This window comes from Barbus barbus, assembly GCF_936440315.1.
Source record: "Barbus barbus genome assembly, chromosome: 26".
In the NCBI taxonomy this organism is placed as follows: domain Eukaryota; kingdom Metazoa; phylum Chordata; class Actinopteri; order Cypriniformes; family Cyprinidae; genus Barbus; species Barbus barbus.
Genome location: NC_136754.1, coordinates 15,348,229 through 15,360,582, shown reverse-complemented (window position 1 = coordinate 15,360,582; position 12,354 = coordinate 15,348,229).

Here is a 12,354-nt window from a genome sequence, read left to right as displayed (position 1 = left end):
AATAGGCAAACTCTACTTCATGCCAACAAGTGCTGGAAAGCACTTTAAACAGGTAAATATGAAGCACAAAGTTTGCCTAAGGTCAGCAGAGTATTATTATTGCAATCTTTTTTTGAAACTGTCACAAAACCAAGCAGAAGCTTGTTCTTCCTCTTCTCTAACAATGGAAGTGTGCTGTCTTAATCTGTCTAGAACTGCTGCAAACAAAAACAGCTCTGTAGAAAAACTGTCGCTACTGTATATGCGAACACTGCTGCACTCATGTTTTTCTCTCAACATCATGAAAAACAGGACTTATATAGTAGTTCTTAATAAAGTCAGCGAAAGGGGCAGGATAAAATTATGGGACATTTCTGACTCCTCGGCTGTAACAGCGCCAAAAAGGTGTCAAGCTGATATCGATGGCAAAGGTGCCCACGAGAACTATGAATAGCAAATACATTTCTGCATTTATACTCTGAATTTGAATTACTCCTGACAGGATTAGGTTGCAAAAATCACATCTATGGCTATCTGTGTCCTGGGTTGTAAACGTGACACTGCTCCGTACTCCTGCCAATCCATATTCATGCATCATTCATGCATCAGGATGAATTATATTACCAGAGCCAAGCAAGCAGAGCCTCAGTAATACATTTAGACAGATTATTATTATGTTTAAAACTTTAATATTTGAGGTGGTAATAGCAGCTATGTTATATTTAAGCCTGATCAGTGATTGTCTTAAAGTGTCTCTTGCCATGGCTATATTGTTTGGTTAAATGCACTTCCTGCAAATAAAACACATTCATGGGTCAATGGCATGACAAAAAATGCATACAAATGTGATAATAAAAAAATAATAATAATTCAGATATAATGATTTAAATACACATATTTGTCTGCCTATTCAAAGTCATGTGGTCCAAACAACATGCATAAAAAACTGAAAATGATATTATAGACGGGACCCCTGCAGAACTATGGGTGCGTCACAATCAGCTCCCTAGTTCAGTAGTCAGGGCACTGATCAGGAACTCAGCCAAGGGCTGTTTCAATTACAAATTCCTTCCAGTGCACTGGAACTTTCACTCCCTGAAAAATCCCACAATGCACTGCATCAATGCTCTGTATTCTCCCTTGTCAGAAATTACATCACATTTCTGAAACGTGAAATGTAAAACACACAAGCCAACTCAATGAATATAATGACACATGATAGAAGATTTGAAAAGACAAAGTGTTTTTTTTTTATATTTCAATATATTTCAGAATAAACACATCACTAGACAGGTAGTAAACCGATCTAGTTAATATTTAGAATTAACATTCAGCTGAAATGTTGTAAGGATATGTAATGGATCAATGCGTTTAAAGAATGTTGTTGATTAACACCAGTGGTGATGTTCTACAATGCTGTATGTTGACTCTGTACGTAGTCATGTCCCTAGAAATTAAGTATTCTCTGTCCCAGTGTGCAGTGAGCAGGGTAGATTACTTACTAATTGTAATTTGTTACTGATTCCAGATAACATGACAAAAAGTTGGTAACGTAATCCATTACATTACACAATTTGAGGTAAGTAATCAGACTACTTTTTGATTACTTTTAGATTACTGATTACTGACCAAACACATTTAACACAATTATTTAAGGATAATCTTGTAATATATTGATGCAAAAAATAAAAAGAGAAAGAAAATATATTCCATTAGTTGTTATTAACAACATAAAGTGTATTAAAAATACATTAAGTCAAGGTTTCCCAAACTGGGGTTCATGAAGGAACTGCAGGGAGTTTTCAGCTTAATTAAAAACTAATAAAAAACATAAATAAATAAAATGAAAATAAATCTTTTTAAAATAAAATATTATGTGACCATTAACCAACATTAGAGAACTGTGAATATGCAAATAGTTACTTAATTATTAACTTACAGTATTACTTTGAAATCTTAAGGGTGCTTAATCATTTCTTGCTTCAAGTAAATATAAAGGAGATCTGGCTGAATAAAAAATATAAATAAATAAAAAACATTTGAGAATCCATAAGAAATAACGGGAATTTAGAAAGGAAAATTTAAAAGATGAAAAAGAAGAATAAGGGAGAATCAAAAAATTATGAATAATTTATTGTTATTGTGTAAATAATAGTAATCATGTAATCAATTAAAACGTAGTTTAACTACAAGTATTTAAAAATACTACTACATTTTTGGAATCCGATTATGTAATGCAGATTACATGTAATCAGTTACTTCCCAGCACTGGCAGTGAGCCAGGGTCTTTACCAGTGCCCAGATTTGTGTACACAAAATTAATAATTATTGGTTATTCATTGATAAAAAGGTTAATTTATCTGATATTTAATGAGACCCTATTAATCTTCACACACAGGGAGTGTCTCAGTCAGCTCCATAGCTTCCAAAAAGATTTTTCTTTTTCTTGATCATAAACTCCTTTACAGTATGTCTCATTGACTCTCAAACTAACGGTTCTTCTGTCATTTGTGTTGTTGGTCAGTCTGCTGCAGATCTTCAGGCCTGTGTTAAATATTTCTCCAACAGCTCAGCACTCATTTGAGTTCTGACTCAGTCGTGACCTCCAGCAGAAACTCAGCAAAGATGAGCTTGAGTCATGACAATGAAGTATCACACACACGCACGCAGGACTTTTTGGATCACCCAGCTGTAGTATAAGCCTTTGTTATGTGCTCCAATTCAATTGTGTAGGTGACTTGCTTTTTTATTGCTTAGGTGTTTTTTTCCTCGTCTTCTATAAAGCAATTTGTCAAGAGTATGTGATAGAACTGTTTATGAATAGCAGATCAAATTAGTGTAATCAACCTTGCGGTTGCAACTCATCCATTTGTATTCATACGGTGGTTTATCTGTCGTTCGCTGGGATGTGGCAATGCATGCTTTATTTGTCACTTAAACATTGCTAAGCTAAAGCTGCAATTGTGTCTTACAAGCATATAGTATAGCACTGTTTTGCGTTTAATAGCTTATATACATTCTTCTCTACAACCAAACAGCAATTTGTGAGATTAGAGTAAGTTTAGAGTTTTTTTTTTTTTTTTTTCTGGAAACAAGAAGCGCATGCATAATTACAAAATAAAAAGGGCTATCATAAACATGGTGTGGTCTGTTTTACTTATTATGCTTCCAGAGGAAAAATATGAATAATGCATTACAGTTTTTCTATTTCTCTTTGTCTCAAGGTACCGATGGATAATTCAATTACTTTTTGAAGAGACCAGACCCAAATAATGCAATTAGATTTTTATAAGCCACACAGAATACAAAACCTGTCATAAAGTTGTAATGCTGTGCGATATGATATCAAATGCAAGTCCATTGCGAGGTCTATTCTGAGAAAACTCTGAAACATTATGGAATTAATCAGTAAGTCGATGCACCTAGCTATCAAGGTGCAAGACACACAGGACGCTCTCGTTGCACTCACATCTGAAGCCTGCAGAGATGAATGAATTGTGAAAGTCAGCTTTGTTTTGTCACCTTGAACAGTTTTTCAAGGTGTTTTTTATTTTATTTTATTTTTTTTAGTTTGAAAAAGCACAGGCGTGAATTAAAAATGTCTAAGCAACAGTAGGGGGTGGAAACCAGAAAAGGCACAAGTTGAAGAGCAGAGGCTGTGGGGCACAGGGATGTGTACTAATCCTGGTGACACTAAGCAAATGTTAACCAGAACAACTATGAATTAATGAGCGTTTAAAATCCCCATGATAGAACGTATAATGTTATATCAGTAATCTATATTATTGAGTGGAAGAACTTACTCAGATAATGAAGTAGGGGTGGCAACAAACAATCAATAACTTTGGTAATGCCAATAATTAATAAAACAAAATGTAATTATTGATTATTCGGGTTTGTGTGCTGCAGGGTTATTTAGGTTTTTTTTTTTTTTAAATGTCTAAATAGTTTTCATTCATTTTCATTTCAGTTTTAGTTATTTTAGTACATCTATACAAACTAAATGAAAATGACAAACATTGATGTAGCAACTAGCTGAAATAAAATAAATATATAGTTTATACGTGACCGTGTACCACAAAACCAGTCATAAGAAATTAAAATATATAATTTGAAATTAAGATTTCTACGTCATCTGAAAATATAAGCTTTCCATTGGTGTATGGTTTGTTAGGATAGGACAATATTTGGCTGAGATACAACTGTTTGAATATCTGGAATCTGAGGGTGCAAAAAAAAATCTAAATACTGAGAAAAATCACCTTTAAACCTTTAAAGTTGTCCATATGAAGTTCTTAGCAATGCATATTACTGATCAAAAATTAAGTAGGAAATTTACAAAATATCTTCATGGAACATGATCTTTACTTAATATCCTAATGATTTTTGGCATTAAAGAAAAATCTATAATTTTGACCCATACAATGTATTTTTAGCTATTGCAATAACTATACCAGTGCAACTTAGGGGTTTGTGGTCCAGGGTGACATATATAGTTTTTCATATCAGTTAAACTTTTATTTCAAGTAACTTAAGTTTTATGTTTTTAAGTTTTAGTTAACTATAATAATCCTGGTGTGCTGTGTTCTGTCACGGGTTGCTACTGTGAGGAGCGAGGAGATGAGACGTAGGAGTACACAAAACAAGAGTCTTTAATAATCCAAATCACAGGGAAGAGACAGGAGACAATCAGCTGATCTCAGACGCAGGAGTACACAAAACGAGACACACATAGCATACAGAGCAGACATATAACACTCGGCGAGGAAACATGGAGCAGATGACTCTAAGTACTAAACGAGGGGAAATGAGATACACCTGGAATCAATGAAACAAAATGTGGGTTGGACTTGGGATCTGTGGGCGCAGGAACAGGAGCCCTCTCTGGGCTGGATGCAGGAGCAGGAGCCCTCTCTGGGCTGGGGTACAGAGTCTTTCTCTTGACTCTGGTCAGGGACTAAAGCCATCGCTCGACTCTGGTTAGGGGCTAGAGCCAACACTGGAGTGAACTCTGGAGAGAGGATAGGGGCCGAGAACCCCGGCGGAAGCGCCATATGCAGGAGCTCAGAAAGGCACGCTGGAGCAGAGAGCTCAATTAGTTCAGGGATGCGCTGGAGCGGACTCTGGCCCTTGCAGAACGGCGGGTGGAAAGGCCGGTGGACTTGACACTAGAGCAGCCGACGGGCTTGATGCTCTCCAGACACTGGAGGATCCCTTCCCTCCAGCACAGTCCAGTGGTGTCTGGGAGGTTGATGGGTCCATGGTAATAGCCCAGATCCGGAACAAAGAATTTAGGTTGGCGTCTTCCAACGATCCAAGATCCCCGCGGGCTAGGGCGGTGAATCTCACAGCAAACTCCATAATAAAAAGGAGATGGAAACCTTTGAAAAAAATCTTTCAAGAAACGGAAACAAAAACAGGGAGAAGGAGCCCCGCTTACTGTTTGTGGGTCGAGTGTTCTGTCAAGGGTTGCTACTGTGAGGAGCGAGGAGACGCAGGAGTACACAAAACGAGAGTCTTTAATAATCCAAATGACAGGGAATACAGGGCAGGCAGGAGACAAACATATAACACTCAACAAGGAAACATGGGGCAGACAACTCATTAAGTACTACTCTTGAATCAATTAAACAAAATGGGAATAGAAACAGGAAAACCCAAATAAGTCACACAAGAGGAAACTAGGTCATGGGGAACACATGGAACAAAAACATACAACAGGTCCATGGGTGTGACAAGCACAGAGTATCCAAAAAAAAAATAATCTTTACAAAAATGAAAAATGTGATTTTTGATAAAATTAAAATAATAATTTTGCTAAAAAAAATTGTTCTTGTAAATGAAAATTAGGTTTAAAATTATGTTTTTTTTTCATTATTATCATTTTTAATTTAGTGATTTATAGTTAAAAATTTATTAGTAGGCTATATGTAGAAACATTATCAATTAATATCATAAAAGTACTGTTCAGTTATTGTTCACTGCTAGTTTAAGATACTTACTGCATAAATTCAACCTTAAGCAAGTTAAGCAATACAGTGCATAGTTCATCATATCAAAGCTCAGTGGTAAGAAAACCTGCAACAGAGTGCAATGCCCTCCTCAGCACATGCCAATCATCACAATTATTTATACTGATATGATCGAATAATCCTCATAAAAAGAACAACTGTAGCGTGAAAGATTTGTTCTTTGTTCTGTACAACATTTTCACTTGGGACCCTTAAATTTGTTGCACTAGACAGTGAACCAAAAAGCAAGTGTGCAGCGCTTTAACTAGAGAGATGCCTAATTCTCACGGGAGAATCCGTCTACCATGACAGCTTATATACTGCAACTGACAAACTCACGTCTCGCCCTGCACATCGTTTGAGGCCTCGGCACCACTGTGATGGATCCTGTTTTTCACTGATCAAGAGTCAGCCTTGCAACCTTCAGAATGTGAGGGAGGCGAGCAAGCTGTCGAGCTGAGGAGCCAGACCACAGATCCCTTTTGATTCTTAAAAGAACAATGTTTCCCTTGACAGCCTACTGTAAATATCCAACAGGAAATTAGCAATTTTTAACATCATGAACCAAATTTAGCATATCAGTATATATGTAAAAAAAAACTACATTTCTGGATTCAAAATCAACTGTGGATGATATCTTTTTCAAGCCAAAATTTTAATTTACTAAAAAAAAAAAAAAAAAAAAAAAAAAGCAATATTATAGACATTGGACTTGTATTTTAGCTGGAAGCAAGGGTTTGAAGTCAGGATTACTATTATTACTATTATGCCTATTATTGTGATGCTTTTATCAACTGTTTGAAGTCTCATTCTGATGGCACCCATTCACTGCAGGGGATCCATTTGTGAGCAAGTGATGTAATGCTAAATTTCTCCAAATCTGTTCCGATGAAGAAACAAATTCATATATCTTGAGTGGCCTGAGGGTGCATACATTTTCAGCAAATGTTCATTTTTGGGTGATTATTCCTTTAAAGCTCTTTAAAGAGATATATATTCACTCTAAAATGATATATTATTATATACATATTTGCCCTCATTTAATTCCAAACATGCATGACTCACTTTCTTTTGTGGACATTATTCATTGTGTGGCCAATAAACATTTGCATTCTGCAGAAAAAAAAAGAAATGCATTCATTAAGGTAAGTAAATTATGGCATAATTGTCATTTTTGGCCCATCCCAATGAAAAGATGATGTGCCATATTAAAAAAAAAAACTTCATGGTTTTTGATTGATAGCAAACGAATCCCTGCTGTCTACAGCATGCTCCATTCACTTGTTGTGCACCATGCTATATAGCAGCCTGCTGAAAGAGAGAAAAACACTGCATATGAAGGTGGAGGTAAAGGAGATGAAGAACAAGAGGGAGACGGCTCTCAAGAGCAGCAGAAAAGGAGGGGGATGTAAAGAAAACGGGAGGGAGAAAAGGAGGGACGCACACAACAGAGTGAGACCGCCCCTGGCCCCCTCCAAGCTCTCGCTGGCATCTCACGCTTCATTAGTTTTCAACCATTATGAACAATATTTGTCATCTTCTTTGCCCCCTGGAGCTGTTAGTTTACAAGCCACCTGATAGAAATAAGTACAAGACTTCACATGGAATTACATGTGCCTCGCTTTTCTCCCTTTTCCAAAGGCCATTTCTTTGTTTCCCCCATTTTTTACGTTCTGTCTTCGGCATGAATATTTTGTGAGGGGATTTAGAGCATTTGCCCTGTGGTCTCCAGGGGCAATGTAGCCTGAGCTGCACTGCGCGCTCTGCAGCGGTGGGATGTGACGGCCCTGTAGCAGCTCAATTACAGTATAATCTCTCTAATTAAAAGTGTAACCAGCATGAAAATCATCTCAGTTAAGGGTCAGACAGACAAACACCAACCGCTTCTTTGCTGGTGCCACATCAGTATAAGCGTTACGTTCCCCAAATCTCACCACTGACATTTCTTGAGCGCTATTCATTAGCCTGCATAAAAATTCCACCCACAAAAGAGGCTAACAGAGCGTATAATGCCTTAAAACATAATTGATTTCATAAATAACCTTTCACTGTTAAAGGAACTCCATCCCAAGCCCCGAGTTTCTCATGTAATGTGCCGTACTGTAAGATTGAGTGATCCAATGTGCGTGAGCTAACAGATGGAAACCAACTGTTCTCTGTATTTACTCCCTAAGCCTGAATGTATCAGATGATCAATAAGACAGAAAAGCCATTATTATCATATCACAGTTCATAAGATTATGCTCTTCAGGATAATATCTTCTGCCTCTGCAAATTGATTGAGGAAATCTATTAGACTTGTCGCTTGGAGCTGCTATGAACTTATGAAAATGTATCTATTGGAATAGCAGCTTATCCTCTGGGGTTTGAGCACCATCTTCCAATGCAATGACACTTACTTGATTTACTCTGCACGCTCGCTGTTGATTCGGGGTGTGAGGAACGAGCCATTTTAAGAGATGTCTTTACTAGCTCCATCTGCAAAATCACACTTCAAACTATATTCTTCAGGATGGATGCTATTTCGCTACTGGACCAAATCTGATTTTTTTAAAAAGGGAACAAAATGTATCATTTCATAATGAAGGACTATAATCTGGTAGTCCAAAACATATAGCTGCATATTTTCTTAGCAGAGCTCTGAAGGAGATGGGCAACAAATTAGTAAGAATTTAAAAAGATGAAGCACTCTTGGAAAACCATTGGTCTAGAATTGAAATTCTCCTATTAGCAAGCTGAATAGTCCTCAGATTTCCAATCAAAATGCCTTATAAGCAAATGCAACACTTCCAGAGAGAGAGAAGGAATAATGTAAAATTCATGATGTACGGATCAGAAGACACATTAGATTTTAATGTTCTGTTCCGCCACACAGCTATTGCTTTAATTCATGTTATATGTTGTTGAGGATTTAAAAGCTGTTAACCTTAAATGTCAATTTCTGTGCCGTGTGAAAACCGGGCCTCATCTCATGCTTTTACATTTGTATTTGTGTTCATGTTTAAAATAGATTGTTACTCACCTTGGCATGAGTTAATTGCATGTTTGATATATGCTACGCTAAGATGCTAAAATTAAAAACACAGTCCAACCCACGAAAGCACTTCAAACATTGTGGTTTTGAAAACATTACTCAGGATTTGATTGTTTTCATGACATAGCACAAAGCATAAATTTTGAAATGAAATGTCAGAATAAAATTGACACTGAAACATGATGCCCTGCCAGCACATGTAGACCTGATGCAGCAACTTTTCCAACAAACAGAACTAAAGCACCTGTGCCAGCTTTCTGTGACAACAGGGCAGCTTGTGAAAAGATTTCATTTTCACAAGTTGGTGAGTCATCACCTGGAGGGTCCGGAGTGCCGCAGAGCAGATAAAGTCCCAACCGTTACAGATGGGCTTTAAAGGAGCGTATGAAACCCCACAGCAGGTGAACTGCTGGGTTCTGCAGGAGACTCGGTTTTATCCACAGTATTCCTGCAGCCCCTTGATACGTGCACAAATTATGGCCACAGCCTGTAAACAATCAGTGATTAACAATAAGCTACACAAAAATAAGTATTTGTGAAACTGGGGTGCACATGAAATCAAGAGTGAAATGAGGTGAAATTATTCTCATTCCATCACTGAAAGATGAATAACCTAAAAAAGAAAAGCTGTTCACGTTCACAAAAAACACGTTAATTTTCTCTAATTGGCATGATTAGCCAAGTCCTCCATAAAAACACAAAACAAACGCTAAAATTAATAGAAGAACACAAATTATACACACAAAGAAAAGAGATTTAATTTTTTATATATTACATTTAATATTACACTTCTGTGAAAACGTGCTTTTTGGGGGCTGTGCTCTTGTTGCATTTACAGTACATTGTCGTGATCAGAAAGAGTTTTGAGACCCTCCAAACAGCGAGTCATTTTGCAAAACAGTTTATTCATTAGTTTTTAAAAACATTTATCAAATGCTATTCAAGGGACTTCAAGCAGCATGTCATAGTGACTCAATAATATTGACAGTGCTACAATATCACAGACTGCAAAATATTGTATTTTTGGACACCAACTTGTACAGCTTCTACGGGCTTCTTCCAGCTTGCTCTAACCACAAGTTTTATGATCATGACATAATTTTATTTAATTTTTTTGTATTTGCTGTCTGTAATTAACGTTTTAGAAATTGCAACTCTTTCGTTGATGTTGGCTTTGTGAAGTTCTCTGTGGTTGGCTTTTGTGGAAGCCAGGACTTCAGGGTGAATATCGAAGTTTGCTGTCACTTTGCTGCAGTAGTTCGTGTTTTGTTTGGACACAATCCTTCTTATTGATCAACAGTCCTTATCATTCACTTTCAGTTTTCGCCCACTATTCCTCTTTACTGATGAAGTTTTGCCATGCTTTGTATATACAGTCGTGACCATAGAGACTTGTTCTTCATGTTACAGACACTCATGCTAAACGGGTTTCCATGATTTGCCTTTTTGGAAGTCGGACAAGTTTGTATAAAAAAGTTTGTGAATGTATTTTGTGGCCCATATAATGAGAATCGCTTATACTTGATAAGGAAAAAACATCAATTTTATTCAGAGGCTTAAACTGAGCAAAAAATATACATTTAAAAATACTCCAAATATGCAATAGGCAAAACAATGCAATCTCATACTTTACATTTTAACATTATTATTTATAAGTTATGTATGGATAATCAAGTAAACCTAAGTTGCTTTAGTCTAGTAAATTTTCATCTTGAGATACAATATAAAAGTAATTCTCAAATAATTAAAGATTTCACAGCTGAAGATGGATGCTTTTGAGATTTATACTAAAAGGACTTTTATTTTATAGATCACAAACTATCAGTCAAAGCTCAGAAGTCATGTAGAAATTGTGTAGGTTTTTCAGGAGTTTTGCTGACATTTTCTTAGTTCTTAGTTAGAAATTGATGTATCACACATGATACATATGCTTTACAGGGATAAATATTTAAAAGCTATAAGCATTACATGTAGAGTATCTAGCATCAAGCATCAAAATATTGTCTCAACAAGCTCGTAGAGTGTGTCCTCGTAATTCTGTTCTCCACAACTCCCCACTCTTAGCTGCGCAGCAGGCCGAGGTTATGCTACCCGCAGAGACAGCATAGGACATGCAGTTTCCACTTTGTGGGGGAACAGATACACACTGAGATGGTTTAAGATGTATATGTCAAGGGGATCTCAGGCCATTATGTTGTTATCAGCGCCAGTACACAGTTTCCTGGCATAAAGACGCCTGAGGGAGGAGTAATAACTGTTTGAAGGCAAGGTTTAAGAGATAAATATGTAGTGTCTCTGTTTGTTGGGTCTTGGTTCTCCTTTACATTTCCTTTATACGATGGGTTATTGCACCACAGACACAAAAAAAAAAATCTGCTTTGATAAAAAAAAAGTTGGTTCCTCTACATTCATCTTCATCACATTCACTAGCATGGCTGCAAAGAGAAACGGATCACCCCATCTGCTATATAACCCGTTTCAACGGCAGCCACTTCCAACATATGTGGTAAAAGCGGCATTATGGCTTCAAAGTGCTATATACACGGGAAAGAGCACGCCATACAAGTGACCCATAACTTTGATGTGCAGAGGTACCACTGAGTGAGTGGATGTGTTCAGCACTCATCACCAGCTGTGATTGATAAGTACGCCAGAGTAGTTCTGGCCAACGGAGTGCGGCTCTCACTCAACCGACTGCCATACCACAGCATCTCTGTTTACTCTTATGATTTACTAACGCTGCTGCCGCCAGCTCCCAGTGCACTGCTGAGACCCGATGCTCTCTTCAAACGGAAAGCTTTTAGAGAGCTCAGTTTAGAGATCAAACGCTTGTGATCCCCAAATTGCTGTGTGGTTGCTGTATAAATATTACCAACCGGTGCGTCTTTGTCATGACATTTTACATCTCACCAAATGCAGAATAGTTGTCATTGTGACTCATATCTGTGAAGCTTAATATTTTGTCTAGACTCTATAGAGAAAATTTGATAACATGTTTATAAAATTTTAAAAAAAATAAAAGCTGACAACAATGGGATCGTGAATGTAGCTTTCTGGTTTGGAACAACATGAGTATAAATGATGACAGAAATATCACACCAGTAAGGGTCTATTGACACTTGAACTCATTTTTAATTTTTGCATTCCGCTGTGCTGCTCTTTCATTGTTTTCCTATGTAAGTGTCATAGTTATTAAATGCAACAGTTCAATAAACAAGTTAACACTGAGTAACATTTTAGGCACAATTCAGAGTAAATATTCAGAGTAAAATTGTTTTGAAGTCAGTCAACTAGTAATGGAAACAACTTATTACTTCTTAAAGACCTTTG